Source organism: Galeopterus variegatus, unplaced genomic scaffold (assembly GCF_000696425.1).
Source record: "Galeopterus variegatus unplaced genomic scaffold, G_variegatus-3.0.2 Scaffold760, whole genome shotgun sequence".
NCBI classification, from domain to species: Eukaryota; Metazoa; Chordata; class Mammalia; order Dermoptera; family Cynocephalidae; genus Galeopterus; species Galeopterus variegatus.
Genome location: NW_007726871.1, coordinates 503,905 through 509,684, shown reverse-complemented (window position 1 = coordinate 509,684; position 5,780 = coordinate 503,905). Strand labels below are relative to the sequence as shown.

The window sequence follows — 5,780 nt, the reverse complement described above, 5'->3', positions numbered from 1 at the left end:
TTGCTTGTGATTGTTCTCACCTTGAAATGTCTTTCCAACTTTCTTTGCTCATCAACTCATGCTCTTCTAAACGCAGCTCATTCACTGAACAGCAGCTCAGGCTTCATCTGTCCTAGAAAAACTTCCCTAACCTCCCAGGCTGGGTTTAATACCCTCCATCATTGCTCTATGGCACCATGTATACACCTTTACCTTAGCACTTACAGGTGCTCAACAAAGGTTTTTTTGTTTGTTTGTTTGTTTTTGTGGCTGGGCCAGTATGGGGATCCAAACCCGTGACTTTGGTGTTTTAAGGCTGCACTCTAACCAACTGAGCTACCCGACCAGCCCACTCAAGTAATGTTTGCTGAACTGTATTGAATTTGTTACAGCAAATTCTGTTGGAAGATGTAAGTATTAATCAATCAGTGGTTAATTAATATATGTTGATATAGGCACTGTGAAATTCTTAAATGATTTGCCCCTCAAATAAAAAGAATTGGAGAGTTGAGTGGTTTGAGCAGTGTGTTTTCCAATCTATTTAATTGCTCTCTTAGCTAAAAACTATAGTTTCTTCTTCTGAAGTGATTGATATGAGTGGAACTCTCATGTAATTTCAAGGGTAGTTATTATAACATTAAAAGTGCAAACCAAGCAAGCCGGTTAGCTCAGTTGGTTAGAGCGTCTGGCTGATAACACCAAGGTCCAGGCTTGGATCTCTGTACTGAACAGCCGCCCCGCTTCACCTGCCCCCAAATGCAAGCCATTACCTATTGAAGATTGTCCTGCTAGCAATATCAAATTCAGAGCACTCAGAGATGTTGTCAAAGTCTAACATAAACGCAATGGTGAACCAGGTAAACTAATGACCCCTTCTAGGAAGCTGCTAAGAGAATATTAACTTGACGGTTCTCACTGCTGCCATCTTTTGACTGAACGACGGTAAGAAATCTTAAGAAGCAAGTGAGGGAAAAAAACACTTAACACATTTCATGCCAGGCACCAGCTTAGGGGATTTCACATACATTATTTCATCTTCTGCTCATAGCGACCTTCCATAATAGACACTGTCATCCTCCTTCGGTAAGAGAGAAAAGTGAGTGCAGCAGACACTGCTGGTCATCACTCCAAACCAGAGTGTGTTCACCAGCAGACAAGCCCTTCGGAGGATCTGAATCCCACCCCAGACTAGGAGATGAATGCAGAGTGGTCGTGGAGCTGTTTGTTGTCTAGCTCACCAGGAGACTGGTTTGTGCCCGGGCACGGAATGAGATTCCAGCCAGAGGAATCTGCCGGGGAGGACATGCAGGAAGGGTTTCCAGCCGCGTGGGGGCGCCGGCTGCGCCTGCGGAGAAGCGGTGGCCACCAGCGGGATCTGTGCCCGGGGCGGAAGGGGTTGGGGACCACGTCTGTGCGGACAGCCCGCAGTCCCCCCTCCTGCCCCATCCCCTGGACTCCCATAACACTTCTACCCTAGCCCGGCCCAGACACCATGCTGGATCCCAAGTAATGATGATCCCTTCCCAGATCTCCTGTCCAGCCTCCCAGGGGGCCTTCTACATCCCTGGACAGGGGCCTTCCACGTATGCTGTCCCGGCACAGCAGTACCCTGTGCAGCCAGGAGCCCCAGGCTTCCATCCAGGTGCAAGCCCTACACGGTTTGGGACCTATGCTGGCGCTTACTACCCAGCCCAAAGGGTGCAGCAATTTCCTACTGGGGTGGCACCTGCCCCAATTTTGATAAACCAGCCACCCCAGATTGCTCCCAAGAGGGAGAGTAAGACGATTTGAATTCAAGATCCAAACCAAGGAAGGAAGGATATCCTGGAGGACATCACGGCTGGGGCTTGTACTGCCTCCCGACCCACCTTTCCCTAGGCAGAGCTATAGTAGAAATGGCTCTAGTAAAGAAGAGTTGTGGGACTTGGTAACCCTCTGTGTCCTGCAGACAGGAGGTGGTCTGGAGCCTCAAGCTAATGGGGAGATGCCCTAGGGTGCTGTGATTGTCCAGCCGGATGACCCATTGCAGGCAGAAATCATTGGGGACCGATCAGGACTGCCTGGCCCAGAGCACACCCTTCAGAATCCCAGCCTTCGTCACCTTCTCTGACGCCATCACCACCCCCAATCTTGGAACCAGGGTCTGAGCCTAATCTTGCAATCCTCTCTATTCCTCTCTGTGACAACAGGGATCATACAAATGTCTGTAGAAGAATCAATCCCCTTCCCTTGTGAAACTGGGGAGCCATATTGCCTCTCTCCAGAACGCACTCCACTTGCTGAACCCATATTGGAAACAGAAGTGACATTAGCAAACCAGTTCCAGAATCCAAGTTCTCTTCCAGTCCTCTTCAGGTTCCCACCCCTCTGGCATCTCACACGGTAGAAATTCATGGGCCTAATGGCATGGTGCCATCTGAGGATCTGGAACCAGAGGGGGAGTCAAGCCCAGAGTTGGCCCCTCTCCGTCCCCAGGCTTGTTCCTGTGCTCATTACTCCAACTGCCCAACCTGAGGGAATTGCTCAGTGGAACCCCCTCTCCACCAGCTGGACTTAAGCCCAATCAGTGAGCCAGAGGAGCAGGCCAAGGAGGTTACAGCGTCAGTGGCCCCCTCCACTGTCTTCTCTGCCCCTCTAGCTGTGGCCCCTCCAGCTACTTCCCCTGCTCAGGAAGAGGAAATGGAGGAAGAGGAAGAGGAAAAAGCAGGAGAAGCTGAGAGCGAGAAGGGAGGAGAGGATCTGCTCTCCCAGACAGCAATCCTATCCCGGCCCACTCGTCTCAGAATTTGGTGGCAGCAACAGCCACCCAAGTGGCAGTATCTGTGCCAAAGAGGAGACGGAAAATTAAGGAGCTAAATAAGAAGGAGTCTGTGGATGCCTAGATGCCTTCAAAGAGGTGAACCCCGCAGTACCAGAAGTGGAGAATCAGTCTCCTGCAGGCAACAGTCCAGGTCCAGAGACTGAGGGCAGCAGTGTGCCCCCACAGCCTGAGGAAGCAGGTGAGACCTGGGACTCAAAGGCAAAATTCACAATGCTAAGAACATCCCTAGGGAACAGAAGTATGAATATAAGTCAGATCAGCAGGAAGTCTCTAAACCTTGAGGAGAAAAAGTGCTATGATAGTGAGTTCTTGCTTGGCTTTCAGTTCATCTTTGCCAGGATGCAGAAGCCAGAGGGATTGCCCTGTATCAGTGATGTGGTACCAGACAAGGCCAATAAGACACCACTGTGGCCACTGGATCCCACCAGGCTGCAATGCATAAGTTGTGGCCCGGACTTCACTCCATCCTTTGCCAAGCTTGGCCAACCAGCCCTTAGCAACCATGGGCCCTCAAGGGGTAGGCCAAGTGGGGAGCTGCCCCAAGGGCCAGCTGGCCTTGGACCCTGGTGCTCTCAGCAGGGCCCCCAGAAGGAACCATGGAAGATCACTGCTACACTATTAATGACTGAAGACATAAACTGTACAAAGCAGAGGAGGCCTGGAAACCCAGCAGCAAGCAGATGGCAGCTGATAAGGACCAAGAGGAAGAGGATGCAGATGGTAGCAAACCCAGGACGTGTTCTGCAGAGTTCAGCCCACCCTGAATAAGCTGACACCCCAGATGTTCCAGCAGCTGACGAAGCAGTGACGCAGCTGGCCAGCGACACTGAGGAATGCCTCAAAGGGGTCATTAACTTCATCTTTGAGAAGGCCATTTCAGAGCCCAACTTCTCTGTGGCCATGTCAACATGTGCCCGCTGCCTCATGGCACCTAAAGTGCCCATGACAGAAAAGCCAACCGTGACTATGAACTTCCGAAAACTGTTGTTAAATCGATGTCAGAAGGAGTTTGAAATAGACAAAGATGATGATGAGGTTTTTGAGAAGAAGCAAAAAGAGATGGATGAAGCTGCTGCGGTGGAGCATTGGGGTCACCTGAAGGAAGAGCTGGAAGAGGCTGGAGACACAGCACGGTGGTGCTCTTCAGAGAATATCGAGTTTACTGGGGAGTGGCTCAAGCTGAAGATGTCAACAGAGGCAATAACACATGACTGAGTGGTCCAACTACTTAAAAAACCACGATGAAGAGTCCCTCGAATGCCTTTGCCTTCTGCTCACCACCATTGGGAAAGACCTGGACTTTGAAAAAGCCAAGCCCCAAATGGATCAATATCTCACCTAGATGGAAAAAATCATTATTATTCATATATAATCATGAAACTGGCAGTCATCTTGGCACCCTGAGGCGGGGCCATCCTAAACCAACAAACCAGTACGCTGAGAATGGCACAACGGACAGATGGAAAAAACCTTGTTTCTTGAGGACATCACTGAGCAGCTGCTCTAATGCTAGACTTCTTTTTACGTGAGATATTAAGTGTAATTGTGGAAGTCACTTTTGTCTTGGATTTTCTGTTACTTGAAAGCAAAACATCCTAACCAATTCACTGAAGCTGAGTAAAATTAGTCTGCAAGTACAAAGATTTGAGTCCAGTATGATATGCCATTATCTACCTGCTTCTTTCTTACATACAGAAAAGAAGTAGAAACTCTGTGTAAAGAAAAGTTAGAAAATATCAGCTCATACCTGGCCAATGGAGAGTTCAAATTCTTAGGAAAGGAATATGCAACTCTTGACTGGATCTTGAAGCAAAAAGAAAAGAAAGAAAAGCTATAAAGAGGGCCGGCCCCTGGCTCACTTGGGAGAGTGTGGTGCTGATAACATCAAGGCCATGGGTTCGGATCCTATATAGGGATGGCCGGTTCTCTCACTTGGGAGAGTGTGGTGCTGACACCACCAAGTCAAGGGTTAAGATCCCCTTACTGGTCATCTTTTAGAAAAGAAAAGAAAAGCTATAAAGAGGGCCGGCCCCTGGCTCACTTGGGAGAGTGTGGTGCTGACACCACCAAGTCAAGGGTTAAGATCCCCTTACTGGTCATCTTTTAGAAAAGAAAAGAAAAGCTATAAAGAGGGCCGGCCCCTGGCTCACTTGGGAGAGTGTGGTGCTGACACCACCAAGTCAAGGGTTAAGATCCCCTTACTGGTCATCTTTTAGAAAAGAAAAGAAAAGCTATAAAGGACATTATTGGGACTATTGGAGAAACTGGAATGTGGACTATAGAGTAAATAATAGGGTAACTTACAGTGTGAATCCTAAACTTTCTGAGTGAGATCATTTTATTTGGATGTATAGGAAAATGCCCTTGTACTTAACATCTAAAGTAAAATGTTTTTGTTTTGTTTTGTTTTTTTAAAAGAGGGTTAGAGAAAGAATTTACAAGCACTAAGTTTTCTCATAGAAATGCTATAAGAAGGGGAGGAGGGAAAGATTCCTTTCCTCCTTGACAATTGGGAAAATTCATTGTTCAAATTTACTCTTAGATAGATGGATGACTGGGATTGAGGAGAAAATTAGTTAAAGCAAACATGGCAAAACTTTAATGATTGAATCTAGGTAAATGGCATAAGGGTGTTTGTTCATTGTAGTATTCTTTCAACTTTTCTAAAGGTTTGAAAATTTTCAAGATAAAAAGTTGAGAAATATAAAAATGTAACTTTCAGTTACTTAAAAACATGACTCTCACAGAAATATAAAGTAAGAAAATGCCAAAGGTGAATCTAGGTTAAAGATTTATTTAACTCATTAATAAAGGGGACCAGCTGGATGGAAAAACTGGTTCCAAGGAGAATTTTAGAGACTGGATATGTATATAATCACTGGGGTAATCTAGAGTCCAGATCCCTGTACTGGCCAGCTGCCAAAAAAAAATTATCACTGGTAAATGATTGCTAAATTAGATATAAAACTGGTTAAATTAA

At 46.9% G+C, this 5,780-nt stretch overlaps 1 pseudogene; it reads left to right on the top strand.

The window, feature by feature from the left end:
- Window positions 1-1,473: 1,473 nt before the first annotated feature.
- LOC103590042 lies at window positions 1,474-4,172 on the top strand (annotated as a pseudogene).
- The last annotated feature ends 1,608 nt before the right edge of the window (window positions 4,173-5,780 follow it).